This window comes from Ambystoma mexicanum, chromosome 1p (assembly GCF_040938575.1).
Source record: "Ambystoma mexicanum isolate Mex_15411 chromosome 1p, UKY_AmexF1_1, whole genome shotgun sequence".
Classification (NCBI taxonomy): domain Eukaryota; kingdom Metazoa; phylum Chordata; class Amphibia; order Caudata; family Ambystomatidae; genus Ambystoma; species Ambystoma mexicanum.
The window spans coordinates 197,860,399-197,881,047 of NC_090921.1; the positions used below are offsets into that span (position 1 = coordinate 197,860,399).

The window sequence follows — 20,649 nt, forward strand, 5'->3', positions numbered from 1 at the left end:
GGGGCCATGGAACTGGACCGCCTCCGGGACATCGAACAGGAGTTCGATGATGCCCTGGCCCGGGACACCACAGAGTGAGCCGCTGGACTTGCCCGCCGCCTTTGTATATAGTTCTTTAGTTTTAGGTTTCCTTTGTTTCTTATTATGATTTGGAGTCAACGGACACTGCTCCACTTTTTGTATATAGTTGATTTTTAGTTAGGTTTTTTAGTAGGTTTCCTTTGTTCAGTTGGGCTCATGGACCCTTGGTAGTTATTTACATATTTCTTTATTGCATAGAGATTTTTTTACATTTGACTTTGGACGACATTTTTTGGGATTCTGATTTGCAGTTTTTTTTTTTAATGCGGACATGCAGCTTATTTTTTCTCATTCCCATTGTAGTTTGTTTCCTTTCTTTAGCATTCTTTATTTTTTTCAATACAATTTTGTTTCCATACTTCACTGTGTGGTATCATCTCATTGGTTTCATGCATGTCATGTTGGGTTTTTTCCCATTCAATTGCAACCATTGTGTGTGACGGACATGGGTTCATTAGCTTCATGAACATTGGGGGTGTAACATGTGATTTCCATTTCCATGTGGGTGAATGGGTTACTTGGTAGGGCTTTTTGGCTGTGGAGGCTGACCATTACGCACATGATTGGGGATTGTGAGGACCTGGCGGGGGCTTCCCATGGTGGCAGGGGGGTGGGGGTGGTGGGAGACATGAGTGGGGGCCTGGTGGAGGGTGACCCTGGATGCTGGGGGGTGGGGGTGCAGGGGGACATGAGTGGGGGCCTGGTGGAGGCTGCCCCTGGTGGCTGGGGGGTGGGGGTGGTGGGAGACATGAGTGGGGGCCTGGTGGAGGCTGCCCCTGCACTGCTGGGGGGTGGGGGTGGTGGGAGACATGAGTGGGGGCCTGGTGGAGGCTGCCCCTGCACTGCTGGGGGGTGGGGGTGGTGGGAGACATGAGTGGGGGCCTGGTGGAGGCTGCCCCTGCACTGCTGGGGGGTGGGGGTGTTGGGAGACATGAGTGGGGGCCTGGTGGAGGCTGCCCCTGGTGGCTGGGGGTGGGGGTGGTGGGAGACATGAGTGGGGGCCTGGTGGAGGCTGCCCCTGCACTGCTGGGGGGTGGGGGTGGTGGGAGACATGGGTGGGGGCCTGGTGGAGGGTGACCCTGGATGCTGGGGGGTGGGGGTGCAGGGGGACATGAGTGGGGGCCTGGTGGAGGGTGGCCATGGTGGCAGGGGGGTGGGGGTGGTGGGAGACATGAGTGGGGGCCTGGTGGAGGGTGCCCCTGCACTGCTGGGGGGTGGGGGTGGTGGGAGACATGGGTGGGGGCCTGGTGGAGGCTGCCCATGGTGGCAGGGGGGTGGGGGTGGTGGGAGCCATGAGTGGGGGCCTGGTGGAGGCTGCCCATAGTGGCAGGGGGGTGGGGGTGGTGGGAGACATGAGTGGGGGCCTGGTGGAGGCTGCCCCTGGTGGCTGGCGGGTGGGGGTGGTGGGAGACATGAGTGGGGGCCTGGTGGAGGCTGCCCCTGCACTGCTGGGGAGTGGGGGTGGTGGGAGACATGAGTGGGGGCCTGGTGGAGGCTGCCCCTGCACTGCTGGGGGGTGGGGGTGGTGGGAGACATGAGTGGGGGCCTGGTGGGGGCTGCCCATGGTGGCAGGGGGATGGTGGTGGTGGGAGACATGAGTGGGGGCCTGGTGGAGGCTGCCCATGGTGGCAGGGGGGTGGGGGTGGTGGGAGACATGAGTGGGGGCCTGGTGGAGGCTGCCCCTGGTGGCTGGGGGGTGGGGGTGGTGGGAGACATGAGTGGGGGCCTGGTGGAGACTGCCCCTGCACTGCTGGGGGGTGGGGGTGGTGGGAGACATGAGTGGGGGCCTGGTGGAGGCTGCCCCTGCACTGCTGGGGGGTGGGGGTGGTGGGAGACATGAGTGGGGGCCTGGTGGAGGCTGCCCCTGCACTGCTGGGGGGTGGGGGTGTTGGGAGACATGAGTGGGGGCCTGGTGGAGGCTGCCCCTGGTGGCTGGGGGTGGGGGTGGTGGGAGACATGAGTGGGGGCCTGGTGGAGGCTGCCCCTGCACTGCTGGGGGGTGGGGGTGGTGGGAGACATGGGTGGGGGCCTGGTGGAGGGTGACCCTGGATGCTGGGGGGTGGGGGTGCAGGGGGAAATGAGTGGGGGCCTGGTGGAGGGTGGCCATGGTGGCAGGGGGGTGGGGGTGGTGGGAGACATGAGTGGGGGCCTGGTGGAGGGTGCCCCTGCACTGCTGGGGGGTGGGGGTGGTGGGAGACATGGGTGGGGGCCTGGTGGAGGCTGCCCATGGTGGCAGGGGGGTGGGGGTGGTGGGAGCCATGAGTGGGGGCCTGGTGGAGGCTGCCCATGGTGGCAGGGGGGTGGGGGTGGTGGGAGACATGAGTGGGGGCCTGGTGGAGGCTGCCCCTGGTGGCTGGCGGGTGGGGGTGGTGGGAGACATGAGTGGGGGCCTGGTGGAGGCTGCCCCTGCACTGCTGGGGGGTGGGGGTGGTGGGAGACATGAGTGGGGGCCTGGTGGAGGCTGCCCCTGCACTGCTGGGGGGTGGGGGTGGTGGGAGACATGAGTGGGGGCCTGGTGGGGGCTGCCCATGGTGGCAGGGGGATGGTGGTGGTGGGAGACATGAGTGGGGGCCTGGTGGAGGCTGCCCATGGTGGCAGGGGGGTGGGGGTGGTGGGAGACATGAGTGGGGGCCTGGTGGAGGCTGCCCATGGTGGCAGGGGGGTGGGGGTGGTGGGAGCCATCAGTGGGGGCCTGGTGGAGGCTGCCCATGGTGGCAGGGGGGTGGGGGTGGTGGGAGACATGAGTGGGGGCCTGGTGGAGGCTGCCCCTGGTGGCTGGCGGGTGGCGGTGGTGGGAGACATGAGTGGGGGCCTGGTGGAGGCTGCCCCTGCACTGCTGGGGGGTGGGGGTGGTGGGAGACATGAGTGGGGGCCTGGTGGAGGCTGCCCCTGCACTGCTGGGGGGTGGGGGTGGTGGGAGACATGAGTGGGGGCCTGGTGGGGGCTGCCCATGGTGGCAGGGGGATGGTGGTGGTGGGAGACATGAGTGGGGGCCTGGTGGAGGCTGCCCATGGTGGCAGGGGGGTGGGGGTGGTGGGAGACATGAGTGGGGGCCTGGTGGAGGCTGCCCCTGGTGGCTGGGGGATGGGGGTGGTGGGAGACATGAGTGGGGGCCTGGTGGAGACTGCCCCTGCACTGCTGGGGGGTGGGGGTGGTGGGAGACATGAGTGGGGGCCTGGTGGAGGCTGCCCCTGCACTGCTGGGGGGTGGGGGTGGTGGGAGACATGAGTGGGGGCCTGGTGGAGGCTGCCCCTGCACTGCTGGGGGGTGGGGGGGGTGGGAGACATGAGTGGGGGCCTGGTGGAGGCTGCCCCTGCACTGCTGGGGGGTGGGGGTGGTGGGAGACATGAGTGGGGGCCTGGTGGAAGCTGCCCATGGTGGCAGGGGGGTGGGGGTGGTGGGAGACATGAGTGGGGGCCTGGTGGAGGGTGCCCCTGGTGGCTGGGGGGTGGGGGTGGTGGGAGACATGAGTGGGGGCCTGGTGGAGGCTGCCCCTGCACTGCTGGGGGGTGGGGGTGGTGGGAGACATGAGTGGGGGCCTGGTGGAGGGTGCTCCTGGTGGCTGGGGGGTGGGGGTGGTGGGAGACATGGGTGGGGGCCTGGTGGAGGCTGCCCCTGGTGGCAGGGTGGTGGGGGTGGTGGGAAACATGAGTGGGGGCCTGGTGGTTGGTGCCCCTGGTGGCTGGGGGGTGGGGGTGGTGGGAGACATGCATTGTTGATCAGTAGTGCAAGGTGACATGTGGGTTGGCTGGGGGGCATGCCCATGGTGGATGGGCTGCCTGCGGGACATGAGCAGGGGTGCAGGGTAGTCCCCCGTGATGTGGGCTGCCTGCAGGGGCCCTGGAGGTTGTGGAGCGTACACCTGGGAGGACCCACACGGCCAATTCACGTGTGGTACTCCCCAGAACCCCTGAAATACACATACCCTGCTGAAATCGCGTGTGGAACTTCCCGCGCACCCCTGAAATACAAATACCCTGCTCGCACTGGGACAATCGCGTGTGGAACTTCCCGCGCACCCCTGAAATACACGTACCCTGCTCGCACTGGGCCAATCGCGTGTGGAACTTCCCGCGCACCCCTGAAATACACGTACCCTGATGAAATCGCGTGTGGAACTTCCCACACACCCCTGAAATACACATACCCTGCTGAAATCGCGTGTGGAACTTCCCGCGCACCCCTGAAATACACGTACCCTGCTCGCACTGGGCCAATCGCGTGTGGAACTTCCCGCGCACCCCTGAAATACACGTACCCTGCTCGCACTGGGCCAATCGCGTGTGGAACTTCCCGCGCACCCCTGAAATACACGTACCCTGATGAAATCGCGTGTGGAACTTCCCGCACACCCCTGAAATCCACGTACCCGGCCAAATCGCGTGTGAGACTTCCCGCGCACCCCGGTATACACGCACACGTATTTTTTGTCAGCGGGTGTCCGTGTTTGTGGGTACCCCTTTGCACGTCATTTGTCCTGGAGGGCCACAGTATAGGACATTCATCATGGCAGTATATAGGTGCTATTTGTTGGCGCACCTTTTGGCGCACATTTCTTACAGCCGCAGAGACGCTACCGCCTGCTTTCTTGTGGCGGTCGTGTTTGTGCCTGTGCGCTGGTTTGAGCGTGCGCTTTTTTGCCCTATTCTATTCCATGAATACGTGTTGTAGGCGAGCGTGTGGGCGTTCCGCGCACTTGTGCCCTGTACTTCCCCCGTGATGCCCACGTTTTGGCAAGTTGTTCCCCATTCCGAGTGTTACGCCCGTGTTCTGCCTACTTTTGTTGCGTGCGCCGCGCTATGTGCGATTTTCGCTGTGGCCTGTGCGATTTTCGCTGTGACCTGGCGCACGCAGTTAGATGGCCTGTGCGCCAACGTGCGCCGCGCACTTTTTTATCGCACATCCGCTGGTTTTCTCGCGCACGGCCTTCCATAAATCGATGTGCACTGCTTTTCGTGCGATTTTCGCACTTGCACTGCGATTTTCGCTATTCCACTGCGATTCACACGTTTTTGCCCACTTGCGCCGCACTAATTATTCCATGAATCGGCCTGTTAATGTATCTATAATGCTACTCCACCCAAAATATTGCATAACCACAGCAACCACAGGTCCACAAACACACGTTTCCATTTGCCCTAACATAGCCACGGATGCACACGGTACCACATCTATCCATGAATATCAATGCAGAGCACTGGATAGCTACTCAGTAGCTGCGAATACAGTTCTACATGGCCAATTTTTATAAACATAACTCAGAATACCTAACTGATGAAGAAAATGCAGTCTAAATACACAAATACAGTACAATAGACAAAACAAGGTTTTTATTATATCCACAGTTAAATTTCATTGACTTTCATCATAACCGTGGTTATGTAAATTGGATAAAAGGGGACCTTACCTAAGGCTTTATACTACAATACAACTTAAAATATCAATACAGTGCAACACTACTCCTGGACTTATAAAGTAGCTGAAAATAAAGCAAGCTGCAAATAATACATAACAGTAAACTGGGTAAACAAACATTCCACAGCCACACAACATAATACCATAAGTAAGAACACACAACCTACAATAAATTTTACAGGGCATCTAAAAATAGTATACGATTGATCCTTTTTATATAAATGTTGTAAAACTTATGTCTTCTCTTTTTCTCCAAAGTCTGTCTCACATATACAAAAGCCTCAAAACAGACAGCCAAAATAAAAGAGTCCAAATACCTACCAGTTCACTGCCAGTGACTGTTCACCCCAACGTCACAATACCTATAGAAATAACTTTAAAAAAGAAATGAAACACACCCCAAAATATATAGCCGCAGGAACAGAACTACTTGTACCCGCGGTTATCTGTAGTCCTTTACATCCTCGCATATAGCCACGAATTTCGGCAAAGTGACTGAAAGAAAATGCTTTACTGCACCCCCAGCAACTCCCTAAGTGCCCCCTCATCTGTGCCAGCTCCCCTCACTCCGCAGATGGCCTCCTCACCTCCTCCACCCTCTTTCTTTCCCCCCACAACACACACTGTTTCTGTGACTCAATTTGCTTTCAGATGTCGGCTATTCGCGGCTATCTATACCCAAGACTATGGAAAGCTTTGTGTTGCAAACACGGTCCCTGGACACCCCCCAACGCCCAAATTTCACTCAGGGCCCTCTAACCATTCCCTTTTTTTATACTACAAATAGCTTTCTACTGTGTTTTATTTTCCCATAACTTCAGCTACAGCCGCGAATAGATCTCGCATCGAGAGAAAAACAAGATGGCGGTCATTTCATTTCTGAAAACCATGATCCTGCATGCACCATGGAAGATATCTCTTTTTTGGGGGGTAAAGAGGGCACCCTTTTCTCTGTCAAATATTTAAATAACTACTGCTCAGAATATCCCCAAACCAGGCAAAGCATGCTTTTGAAGACTTCATGCCCAAGTTGTTTCAGACCTGGTCCAAATCCGTCCAGAAATGTACCTTTTTTTTCTGTGGGAAAATGAATGGCAAGTAGGCCACACTTTTGGGCAAAAACGTTTTGTTAATGCTTTATAACTTTCTTATTTTTTAACAAATATTTACAAAATGTTGCAGTATGGCGTAGAATGCACAGACTTTTAATCACTTTAAAAACATCGGTCAAATCCATTACTCTGAATCAAAAGTGTTAAATCTAAGATGTTAATGTACGTGTTGCTATACATGTGTGTAAATTGGATTCCCCAGTTATTCGTATTAAGATATGTAACAAAATCAAACAGGCATTCCATTGTACCAGTTCATACCATAATCATATCATCTATGAAACGTTTCCATACATATATATGCTTTGAAAATTCGACATTGGTGAAAACGAATTGTTGTTCATATTGGTGCATAAAGATATTTGCCAGTGCTGGCGCAAAACTTGCCCCCATGGCAATCCCAATAACCTGGCAATCCCAATAACCTGTTTATAATAAACATTATTTAACAAGACAACATTGTTAGTAAGTATGCATAGTAGTAAATCCTTAAGCACTTCAATGGTTTTAAAATATGAGGCTGAATATTCACGAAACATGTAGTCCACACTTTCAATTGCCTTTTGGTGATCAATAGAGATATACAATGCATTCATGTCAAGCATGACCAACAAGCGGTTTGAAGTAATTGATAATTTGTCAAAGATCTGTAATATGTGCATTGTGTCTCTGACATAGGTAGGTGTTTGAGCAACCAACGGTGCCAGACATTCATTAATGTAAATGGCGATAGGCTCCATGATGCCCACACCCCCACTCACAATTGGTCTACCCTCCGGTATTTTAGAAAGGAAGTAGACCGTGGGCATCATTGTTCTATCCACGGTTAGTAACTGAATTTTCACATCTGTCAATATGCCTCTAGAATGCCATTTATTGAGCAATGTATCTACTGTTACTCGTCGGTTATGAAGGGGGTTTTTGGGTAAAATCTGATAGCAACCTGGAATATTAAGATGTTCAAGTCCCATTGTAATGTAATCCACCTTATTCATGATCACCAGTGTCCCCCTTTATTTGCCTCCTTAATTATAAAGGCCTGATTAGATGCTAAGTTTTGCAAGGCTCTCTGTTCTAGTTTGGTCAAATTAAAGCATTGGTGGTGATTAGTTTGCTTAGTACTGTCTGACAATTTATGGATGTCCTTAGTCACAGCCCGATAGAAGGTGTCTATAATATTGTCATTTGGAAACACAGACAGAAACTTACATTTTGGAGTTAATTCTTTAATTTTCAAAATTTGTTGTTGAACACCCTTGAGCAAATCTATCATACTGATTTCCTGATCATATTCACAATCTTGTAAAGACATTATTACATTTCTGTTAAGAATGGTTTGCAGTGATATGTCCAATGGTAATGGTATGACGGGCTTTAATGTATATCTCTCTACTTGTGTAGAGAAGTATTTCTTTATTTTCAATTTGTGAATGAACTTAAAAAGATCAATTTATATTTGAACAAAGTTGTTGAAGCCTCATGGGGCAAATAAGAGTCCTTTGTTGAGGACAGAAGGTTCCTCTGATTTCAGAATATATGTCTTTCTGCTCTACATTAAGTTTACTTAGTAATGTCTCATAATTTGCATCTGCAACTTCAGTCTGTTGCATTGCACTTCTTACTTCTTCCATGATGAGCTCTTCATCATTTTGAATAATTGTTTTGCCTAAAACATTTTGACTTCCTTGTGCAGAATCTTGACTGCCCTCAGGAGTCTCTTTTGCCAAATCAGCTACCAAAAGTTCTCCTTGATGTAGTTATTTTTCCAGTAACTTTAAGTAGTGCTCACATTTTAGTTTTATCTAAATACGTCTTTTTTTTAGCAAAAATGATTGTTAAAAAAAATTCAGAACTTCTAAGAAAATCACTCTCTGCCTGCCATGAAAAGAACAAATGCAAAATGCACACATAAAATAATTATGTTTTGTCTGTGGTTTGGAAAGACCGTTTTATGTGCTTGATGAGACTTGCTTTTCATGTCTCACTAGACAAACAGTACATCCTTGTACTCTAAACCATCCTCTGTCATTGTTTGCTTCAATGTTTCGATATGAGTAGCATTCTGCTACTTTATACAATGATTATCCAACTATGGAAACCTTTTTGGATAATAGGTATTAATCAAGTTGGTTTTCAGAATCTGTCCTATTGGGTACTCCTTCAGCTACCTGCTCAATTTCGCTCAAAGGCTTCTTTACCTGATTTCTTGCAGTAGCGGGGCCAAGAGTTAACCATAGTACATTAATGCTTCTGCAATGAAGAGGCAAACTAGTTAACAGATCTGCAGCTTCGTAGATTCTACACTCTCTATGAGAGAGCCTCTCGAGACCAAAGCTTAGAAGTTTCTGACTAAGATTTTTGGCTGATGATAATTCTACCCATACCTCAGCTGCATTGCACTTTTCATCTTTTGTCACGTATGCTGTAACATAAGGATCAACAAATGTTGTATCATCTGTAATTTTCTATACATCAGTATTTTCAATCCTAAACTGAGTAAGAACACGATTGTAATCATTCATGAATTGGCATTCCTTATCTCTTTTTAAATAGTACATATTCCCGGGGGACTAATCAGTGACTTGGTGTCGAACAGAGGATATTAGACTATTAGCTGGACCAACTGGTATAAGAGGCATAGGAAAGCAAAATCTGCAATGAGTGGAGTACTTATCTTTACTTTTATATTTTCTCTGAAAGTACTTTTCACATGAGTGTTTTTGAAACCTTTCCACCTTGTTTCTGTAAATCAGCTTTAACACAGTGAGCAGGGATAGAACAAGTACCATATTATTGTATAAACTCCATCACACAGCTGTCACTTTCTTTACCATACTGAGGAGCATATTTAATCCACAACAGCATATTTATATGTGAAGCCCCACATTCCTGGTTCTCTTTCCTCTAAAAGAAATGTTCCACAGAACCTAGTGGACCATTTTCGTTATTACATATAAAGTGTAACATGGCTAAAAATCGGTGATGGAAGAATCGCGATACACGTACAGGGTCCATGGAATACAATTCTTCTGGTGTCATGTGTTCTATGACTTCTTTCTGTGAATTACTTTCACAACTCCACTCTGCAAGATCATCCCAACCATACTCATCACAACTTAAAGTTAAAAACCAAGTTGGAAAGCCCACATTTCCGATCATCCATCTAACCTCTGATTGTCTTCTATGCCAATATTCCTTAGTTCTCTCATTGGGGCAAGAATATGAGTAATGTTTCCATCTAAAATTTCATTTTTTTCTTTTACCAGTTGCAGCATCTCCCATGAAGAAACATTTTTAAATCTATTTCCTGCCTGAAGTGTATGAGCAACACCATAACATAATGTCGAAAAATGCACATCTATACAGTAAGTGAAAAATATATTCATATTGGTGCGGAATTAGGAAACAAAATTGGAAACAATCGATCATTCAATCGGTCTCCTTTTGCAGTAGGAAAAAGCAAAGGTAAACAACCAGCATCTTTCATTTTTTCCCAGACACTGATTGGTGCACCTTTTGTTGCTTTCATCTGGTATAATTCTAAACTGTCACCCATGCCTTCACGTGAGTGTAAAGGATGAATAGTGCAATGGTTATACAAAGTATTAATTTCTGCAACAGATAGACATTGGAAGTGACCTTTATTGCTCTTGCTTGTGGATTCAGCATCAAGCATAGACAAATCTGGTGCAGTCAGACTGCCTTTATACAAATCATTGTGCTTCAGCAGAAACTCTAAAGCTTGTTTCTGCTTTCTGATGTCTATAAACTGTTGCCAAACCTGCTAATCTTTTGTGGCAACACCATTTACTGCAATGCCCTATTACACTCCGAGAGTGTCGAAATGTTCTTGCATGTTGAGAGGCAAATTCACAACTTTACCTCTCACACCTTCCACTAATTATTTCTTAGTCAATGTTGTCATCTTTGTTTGCAGCCGAACAATAACTTGGAAAGGATGAACAGTTTGCAATTCAATAACATCAAACATTGTAAGGGGATTCAATTCAGCACTACAGCTAAGTTAACGCCTAGTCTGGGATACTGAATGGAAACCCTTATTGATATATCTCTATGTCCAGTTCATGCGTTCTGGATGACTACCCCTATATAACACCCCTCTCTTGGAATCCCCCTGACCCCACTGAGCCAAGAAGTAGTTCTGTTTTGCAAGTTTAAAAGGTTTATTTGATAATTTAAAATATATATATATCACACTTTATAGTAAATTAATAATTGAATATCACACTTAATCTGATATGATAAATATTAACAACGGAGAATCTGGCACTAGCACGCTTCTTTATAATCACTAATGAGTTGAGATGAAATGGATAAGATAGCACACAGGTGAATAGGAACAAAAGAAGAAGGTGGTACAGAATGCTTTATGTAAGCTCAGGTGGATGCAATATTCAATGAATGCAGTACAGAAAATACTCAATATGATTTCAACCAAACAATGTAATCACTTTTCTCTGGCAATCCCCTCCCCCCCTTGATGCAAGGCAAGGAAATGGAAGGAAAACACACAGTTCTCAGAAATGCAATCAAATGTGATTCAGTTCACCCCAGCAAGCTTAGACTACAGAAGTTTGAAAACACAGGCCCAAATTGCTTTGATATGTGCTGGCAATGAATTAAAAAATATGCTAAAATGCTTTTAATTCCCTTTTCAGAGGTTCAGGGTGAGTGGTATCTAGTTAATATTAGTCCAGGCTCACACTAGCAATGATGCAGGGATAGTTAGCAGGTTAAACGAATTTCTGGCAAATGGAAGGCAAGCAGCAGCAGTTTTTACATGTGAAGAAATTTGCAAATCGCGGTAAAATTCGCGAATGCGTGTTCCGCGATTGCGGTAAAACTATAAGGGGTAGGAATGTGGTTCTTGGTGCGATTAAAAGCTAAGATTCTAAGCTTTCAGATGAAAGTTACTGCAAGTCTCTAGCACAAACGGTTGCGGAGATATGAGCGATTTTGTGAAGGTCGTTTTTCAGATTTGAAATTTTAAAGTTCAAAAAGACAAGTGCAGCTTGCGACTAGAAAAGGACAAGTGACAGCTTTACAAATGACAGGTGACAGTTAGGAGGCAGTTCTACTTAGATTAAATAGATTGAATTATATTATTTTAACTAAGAGATTGGTTCTGCACAGTTTTCTAGGTACTCACACTATATTCTTGAGTGAAATGGGCCTCGCCATGGATCTGGTCAGGTTTTAAACTCGCCTCTGGTCCCTGCACTTCACAGTGATCTGGGTCAGCTCTCTCTGGTTCTCTGGTCTGGGTCTCTAGTTCTGGATAGATTGAAGTCTCTAGTTTGGCTCTCTGGAGGTTTGATGAATTTGAAGTCTGGATCTCTGGATGTTGTATGGTCCGGCAGAGTGCGTTGCAGCAAATGGAATTGAAGGTCCCTATCTGTCCTGACTCTCTGCTTTTATGTGTTTTTGAGAGTGGGTGTGTGTGTTGCATCACTAGACTTGCCCCTCTCACTTGTCATTGGTCCAGCTTTCATTCCTCCCCTTGATTGGGGAATGAACTGTGAGTCAGAGTGATGTCATTTTATGGCTTGCCAAGAGGGCACTCATTTGTCAGATTGCACACATTCTATATTTGATAATAAAAGACATATTTCACAGTTACACAGTTGCTTGAAATTACATATACATGGTGTGGCTGAATTTAGCCAGGTCTCTGTCCAAATCTGCTCTTTCTAGGAGCTTGCATTCAGAGATGGCACATAATGGACTTTTTAACTGATTTTTCAATTTCTGACATGGACCCAACTTTACATACATGTGCGCTGGGAGTAGGGACATTAACTGATGAAGTTTCAGATTTTTAACATGCACACCTTTAGAGTAATATCCACTTTTCCGCTGACACCCCCCTGTACATACCACCGGTTCTAAAAACCTCTTAAACTGTGGGCAGAAAAATCACAAGAATTATGGTATCATTTATAAAATTTTCACATGTCCGCACCATGAGTTATTAATCTTTTTCTAAACAATATTCTGGCTACAAAGGGGTGTGGTTTTCTCTCAGCACAAGGTAGAAATACTGGTTAATCCAGTTCTGCCAAGCCAGCTTGCTCTCACAGGCAGTGCCCCTCCCAGCTCCTGCCAAGAGGAAGCTACATTTTACGACTGCGTAATAAAACCTTTGCCTGAGTGAAGAGGGCTTTGTTCACTCTCCTGCAGAGCACAGGTAATTCAATTATCAGATAGATGGCATATCCTTAGTGTGGGCAGCAAAAGGAAGGTTGGCCTGGGAACACAGTGGTGACTCAAGTTTCACTCCTGATGGGGGTAGCTGCCAAGCAAATTGGAATCTCTTTAAGCTGTCATTTCTGTTCCCCAGTTTCTGCATTCAAATAAAACTAAACATTTTCACATATGCAGCTAGAAGGCTGATTCTAAGTTTAAAACTATGACATTTAAACAGTTACAAAGGCATGTGACACCAAACATAGGTCACTCATTTAATCTAAACATTTTCGATTTTAGTGTCTTTAAATCCAGTGCAACTTAAACTGCTGACTCCATAGCAGTTTTGTTATAAGCATTGTTTTGGGCTCTTCATTTCCCAGATTTTGTAGGCACACAACACTCCATTCTACCAAATGTCTGCTGGTGTCCAGTGAGTTTTTAGATGTGTTGCAATGTTTAAAATAGACAGTTTGAGCCTGCCTTCAGAGAAACACAGGGTGGTTTTAAACTGCCGGCTTTTGGATAGTGGTGAGTACTGGTACTGCACCCATTTTTGGGATTTAAGAAAATGAATTCCCAACAATTCTAGGTTGCATTTGGCAATCAGCATTGCCATTCCCAATGGTTTCAGACTACTTTGTGGGTAGTCCAATGGTGGTTTTAGGCAGTTTCCTTCTGTGCCCATAACATCGGCAAAAATGGGTGGCAGCCTATTCTTCATGCATTTCCCTGTGCATTTTCTGGGAAGCTCTGGCCATCATGAGGTTTTCCATGTCAGTACTGCACAGTTTTGAGGTAGGGCTCAGATGCATGGGTAAATACATCCCACAAGCCCCCCTTCTTGCGGTGGCCATCTGATCCTTCACTAATGGGACCCGCAAGATCTGGGATGTAGTTCTCCTCTTCTTCCGATAAATGGCACAGTTCAGCATCTTTTCCTCCATCCGGTCGGATCGATCGGTTCTCCTCGCCGGTCCTGATGGGAGCATTGGGCGGTCCACTGGGCCCATTGGATCTTCGTTCCCGGTCTCCGGATCGTCCTCCTTGGCCCGTCTTCAGATTTTCTTTCTCCTAGGACGACAAAGGAAGAGCGGCAATACCTACTCATAGACGTTTTTCCACCACTGTTGAGATAGTGGGGCAGCATATGCATTTCATCATAACGAAACATTACATTCTTATTTTGAAAAACAGTATGACTAAGAGACAGTTTCATACAAATCACAGTATGTTAGAGACTAGATGTGGTACGTTTTATGATTGGAACTGAATTAGTCTGATACAGTACCCGCTAGGATTCCAGAGGATTCCTCCAGTTGTTGCAGAGTGTGCCTGGGATGGCAACACTTCAACTGGTTTATGTGTACCCACTTGTCTTCCCCCTCTGCCGAACCGCCTTTGGGGATGCGGATCTTGTAGGCCACAGGGGAGATCTTATCGACGATCTCAAAGGGTCCCTTCCATGTAGGCAAAAATTTGCGCTGCTTGGCCTGGTTCCTTTGGAAGTTGTATAGATAGACCCGGTCTCCCACCTGATATTCCTTCCTGGAAGTTTTCAGGTCATAATGGGTCTTCATGCTATCAGCCGATCTTTCTAGATTCCGCTGAGCATAAGCAAAAGCATGTTGGAGGTGTTTCCTTAAATTCTCTACATACTCATGAGTAGTGGAGGCATTTATTAGTGTCTGCTCTTGGGTCCTGTAGAGCAAATGCTGAGGAAGCACCATCTTGCGTCCAGTCATCAACTCAAATGGTGACATTTTGGTTGCAGATGAAGGGGTAGATCTGATGGCCATTAGGACCAGAGGTAATCGGATATCCCAACTTGGCCCAGAATCTGCCACAAACTTCTTTAATATGCTCACAATTGTCCGGTTATATCTCTCTACTGCCCCAGAAGAAGCTGGCCGATAAGCAATATGCAACTTCCTTTTGACCCCCAGTATCTCCCACATCTTTGTCATTACTTCACTGGTGAAGTGGCTACCTCTGTCTGACTCAATCCTTTGAGGTAGACCAAAACGGGAAAAGATGTGGTTAATCATCAAGGCAGCTGCAGTTTCTGCCTTGCAATTTGGGGCTGGGAGACATTCCACCCACTTGGTAAACAAGCATGTCACGGTCAACATGTACTTATTCCCCCTAGCCGAGCGAATCACAGGGCCTACAAAGTCGATTTGTAAATCTGACCATGGCAGTGTCATCCCCCGCTTTTGTAAAGGCGCCCGGTGCGTGAGGGATGTCGGCTGAAATTGTGCACACACAAGACAACCCTTCAAATATTGGTCGAGGTCCTGCCCCATGTGTGGCCAGTATGCAACCTCTCTTAAGATTTCCAATGTTGTGTGAAACCCCCTATGACCGGCAGTGGCCGCATCATGGGCGTGACTTAACATCAGGCTTCGGAATGAGGTAGGAACCACCCACTGATCGTGGCCAGCTTTGGATTTCCTTACCAGCAAACCGTCTTGAATCCGGAACATTTTTGGACATTTCATCAACACTCTTAGGTCCTCTTTCCCAATGTAATCGGTATCCGTCAGGGGAAAGTTCTCAGGGTCCTCAAGGTGCTGGTAAAATTTACCAATAATTGGATCCCCCTTCTGAGCTGTAATCAAATCAGCATCAGGGGTCTCCTTACTCCATTGTGCAATTGAAAGGTCATTGTGAGCATTTGTCTGGGACCTAGTGATGGCAGTGACCTGGATTTCCCCCAACAGGGACTCAATCTCAATTAGATCCCCTTGGATGGCTCCGGTTTTGGCCAGCTGATCGGCTAAGTCATTTCCAGTTTTGTCTGGTCCCTCTACTTTGGAATGACCCTTAATCTTTTTCCAGTAGATGGTCATCCCATTCGATGTGACCAGATCATCAATGTTTTGGATCAACTTCCCATGTTTCAAGGGTTTGTTGTTAGCACATAACATGCCTCTGGTTTTCCAATTAACCAGGTGCTCCACGAACCCGTTCCGTACATAATCCGAATCTGTGATTATGACCAGTTCGTGGAGTTGATGCTGGACAGCAGTGAGGATGGCCTGATGCACAGCCATCAATTCTGCCACCTGACTACTTCGGGGACCAATTTTGTATCCAGTGGAGGGTTCTGGGGACTCATTCACCCATGCATTCCCTACGCCGGCCACCAGTTCTTTCTCCCCGTTGTTGTCAACATGGTAAGAGCATCCATCCACATAGACAGTGGGCATTCCCTCACACTTGTCTTCTTCAAAGACTTTGTGTGGGGAATTAAGGTATGCCTCCGTGTTGTTCTTGATTTTTAGACTTTCGTCCTCGAGACAGTTTTCTCTGGCACAATCATGCAAGTCAGCCAGACCTTGCGCGAGGGGACTCTTCTTGTTTTGGCCATATCTGACCTCCACAGGAAAGCCTTGCATTGACAGAATCCAGGAAGTAATTCGGGAATTACTCACATTTCCGGCCCGGATTCTGTCACTTTGGAGATATTGCAGAGGCTGGTGTGGAGTCTCCACTATGATGTGTTCCCCCTGGATAAACGGGCGGTAATTCTTCAATGCCCACACCGTTGCCAGGAGTGCCTTCTCACAATCGTTGAATTTTTCCTCCACAGAGGATAAAGTTTTGCTCGCATAGGAGATTACTTTATGGACCTTGTCATGCTTTTGGTATAATACTGCCGTCAAGCACTTATCAGAGAACCCCGTCTCCAGGAAGAACTCCTTGTTTCTGACAGGGTAAGCTAGGCAAGGCGCTTGTGAGAGGCTTCTTTTGAGTTGTTTTACCGCCTCGGCTTGTTCTGGACCCCATTCCCACTTGACCCCCCCCTTCAGGAGATGAATCAGGGGTCTGGTGATCTCTGCGTAGCCCTCAATGAACTTTCTGCTGTAATTAGTCAGTCCAAGGAGGCTCCTTAGTTCCCGCAGAGTTGTGGGGTCTTTCAGTTTCTGAAGTGCTTCCACTTTCTTTTCCTGGGGACAGAGACCCTGAGGAGTAATCTCATGCCCCAAGAAATTAACACGGGTTCTACACCACTGTGCTTTCTGAAAGGAAAGTTTTGCTCCGGCGGCCCTCAACTGTGTCAGAACATAACGGATCTCCGCTATGTGTTCGTCCACAGATGAACTTTTGATGAGGACATCATCTACATAAGCCAGGTTACCCCTTGCACCCAAGTCAGGCATGGCCTTGTGTAGTAAAATGTTGAATTCATTGCCGGAGTTGAGGTATCCGAAGGGAGTCCGGGTCCAGGTGTACTGCTGGCCCCCAAAGGTAAAAGCCAGCTTGTATTGGTCCTCCCTACTGACAGGCACGGTCCACTATCCATTGGTCAGGTCTATTGCAGTGAATACCTGTGACCCCTGAATCTGGGCCAGACCTTGGTCAATGTAGGGCAGAGGCCATCGGGAAGTATGGACCCGTTTGTTGAGCTCCCTGAGGTCGGCACAGAGTCTCCACTGGCCGTTTGGCTTCAATATTCCCAGCACCGGATTATTGAAGGTGCTGTGGACTGGACGGATTATTCCCCGGGACTCAAGGTTCTTAATTATTTCAGTAAGGGACTCCATTGATGCGAGAGGCAAGCGATATTGCTTCACAAACACAGGAGTCATGCCAGGGTCCGTGGGGATTGTTGTTGTGTGGATGTCAGTGCGACCACAGTCATATGAGTCTACCGCAAAGAGATCTTGGAAATCCAAGAAAACTTGTTTCAACTTTTGCTTTTGTTCCAGAGTCACACAGGCATCAGCTAGGTTGACTCTCTCTTCCACCATCTGCCTGAAGCCTGGAAAGACTTCTGGTTTGGCTATTTCCGCGGCCTCCTCCAGCTGGGTGGAGAAGTCCCTGGTCAGAGTGCTGATTTGGACCGGAGGCTTCAGGTGGGAAAGGCAGCCCTCATGTACCTGGAAGATCACCTCATCCCTCCTGAAGTCACACGTCACATCTTCCTTACCATAGGGGCAAGAAGTGTACACCAGGAAGTTCCCCCCATGCCGGGTAAAGATCCTGTCTGGTGTTGTATTGTCATCACTGTCACTGTCAAAGCAGTCCTTGGGGATTGGTCCTAACAGTTCATTTACTAAGTCGATGGAAAAATGTCGGTCATCAACCGCCATTCCAATAATGGTGCCTGCGGCTAGAGTAATACTCTTTAAGTCGCTGTTATCCACCTCTATTGGAATAGTGTCATGTTCTATGTTGACTAATGGTGTTGGGTTTACCCCTAACCCTTGCTGTTGGAGAGAAGCATTTAGATGTATGTAAGCATCAGGGTTTTTCAACTCTTGTCCCCTTTTAACTTTCACTTCCAGGGAGAATTGTCGGGTCCTTTCTGGGATGGTGACTTCCTCTTTAACCTGAATTTCAACTGCATACGGTAGCAATTGAGCTGACCTAAATGCTTTTTCTGGATCATCAAAGCCCATGGGATTATCCGCTAATCGGGACCAAGCTTTGAAGTTTATTAGGTCCAAACTAATGGCAAAGCGATTGAGAATGTCACTGCCTAAGTAAAAGGCGGCAGTGACGTCTCGCACGACCCAACAATTGTGGACTATGCTCTTGTTGCCAATGGAGATTTTGAGCATACACCTGCTTGGCAGGAGATGTTTGGAATTAGGTGCTTCCCGGTCCATTTCCCATTTGTCTATCAGTTTGAAGGTGGGAATGGCTGGATCTTTTGGGAGTTGGCGAAACATGGCTTCGCTGATGAAGCTCTTACCGTTGTTCACACACACTCGAGCGAGAACAGAGTCCTTCCCATCATTTAACTGAACAGGGATGAACAACTGCTCTCCAATTTGCTGAATATCAGCCAGGCTTTGAGCTGATTTCACATCTTTCTGGACTATAGGAGTGGGAGTTTCTGATTGTGGATTAGTATAGAATCTCAGAGTGTTTCCTTCCAGCGTGGAGTACCACTTTAGACTGGAAGGAAGGTTGATTTTCAGAAATAGAGAGGACCCCCCATCACCAGTCTGTTGTCCTACTGCTATTACTGTCACGTCTGGAATTTGGCTATTCTGGAAGTGAAATTCTACTTGGTCAGATTTTTGTTCAACCATGTGGCATGTGCCGTTTAAACTAACATGGTTGACGCTCTGTTTTAATTTTATTGGTCGGCTAGTCTGGGTCCAGAGGACCTTGTTTACGCAATCTATTAGGGGTGACAACCTTCTCAGGAGGTCATTCCCTAGTAAACAAGGGGTGCCCTCTGGGGTCACAACTATGACCGGGTGTTTCAGCTTGTGTCGCCCAATTTTAATGTCCAAGTCTGCCGTCCCCTCGACAGGAATTTCCTTCCCGTCAAAGTTCTGGAGTTGTCCAGGAAGAGAGGTGAGAGGAATTTGGTAATTCTCTCCCCTTCCTGCATTCAGTTCATCAAAGGCCCTTCTGGACAGAAGGGTAGCTTGAGATCCAGTGTCCACCAGTGCCGAGATTGTACCCTGCCCCTGTACTTGTACCGGGGCATAATATCTTCCCTCCTTCTCCTCAAGGGGGCACAGATAATGCACATTTTTGGACAACTGGTGGGCTAACTTTCTGGTTTTGGACATCGCTAGCGAAGAGATTTGGGCAGAATTCTGTGGAGAGTCTTGGGAATCTGAAAGAAAAAGTTGGCAACTGGAGATCAGAGCCATTGTGGGTTCCCCTGGTTCCAGTTCTGGGCCGCCCCCCCCTTTTTGGAGGCAGTCCCCAGTATGGGTTTGAACCCGGGGATTTTCTTGCTGTTGGTTCTGGGATGAGATGGTGGGCGGCGGTAGCTCAGTCTCCACATCTCCCCAGTCTGGATTTGCATTCCTAGGGACCCATTTTTCTTTGGGAGGAGTTCCCCCCTCTCTGAAGGAGAAGATCCTTTTCTCAGGATCCTCTGAGGATCCCTCTCCCTCAAATTGGAAGATCTGTACCTCCTCCTCAAACTGAGTCTGTTTGGGTCTTTTGTTTCTCCTACCCCCCCTCTGCTCCTTAGGAGGCAGACTTTCAGGGGCAAGAGATTTCGTTTCCGGTTCCTGGGTTTCTAGGGGCTGTTTACAAGTGAGGAAGGAAGCTTCCTCCAAGGCTTTACACCCCCCTTCCCCTTGTGCCTCCTCCCTGGGAACCGGTGAGTTATCGGGGTGCTGCCCCCGTCATTGTTCTGGAGCACCAGGTCCAGAGTTGGGTGCGTTCTGCGCCGGCACGCCCATCTGAGGGTTCTGCTGAGCCCTCAGTATGTGACCCAGATCCCGCGCCATGTTTTGAACCTGGCGCTCTAACTGGGAAACCCGCTCAGGCTGATACGGGGCCCTGTTTTCTCCCCTGGGCTGATCCCGGGAAGGGTAGCTGTCCCTCCTCTGGTAATACCCCGGGTTGGGAAGATTTGGGTACCCCTCCACCCTTGGCCTCCCCTCTCCCGGATTCAGTGGTCTGGGCTCAGGGAATTGGGGAAAGAAGGATGGATGGTTTTGGGGCTGGAAGTCGGGTGGATATCTGGGGAAAAAGTTCTGCCCAGGGTTTGGTAAATTTCTGCCCTCCTGTGGGAAGTTTGGAGGGAAGTTCCCTGGGTTAGGTGCTTGTCTGGATCCCCCCCCTTGGGCTGGAGGAGTCCACACATAACCCAGGATGGGTCTGTTTCCCTTGTAACGGGGACTTACATAATCAGGAGAGCGAGGGACCCCATTTGTGGGGCTGCCTCCCTGGCTCCCTGTCTGTGACTGGCCCGAGGACCTTCTGGGCCTAGCATTATTAGGTGCAGGTAGGTTTTTAGGCCCCCCCATCTCCAAATCTAAAACGGGGGTGACCTTTACCTCTGCCACCTTGGCAGCAGCAGGGGTGGTGTTGGCTTTGGGGTTTTTCTGGGCATTACTTTTGCTAT

At 48.5% G+C, this 20,649-nt stretch overlaps 1 protein-coding gene across 1 annotated transcript in view; it reads left to right on the top strand.

Annotated features, from left to right (window-relative positions):
* Nucleotides 1-20,649, top strand: part of LOC138466588 (vomeronasal type-2 receptor 1-like) — a 262,817-nt gene that overhangs the window by 208,853 nt on the left and 33,315 nt on the right. The window lies entirely within an intron of this gene.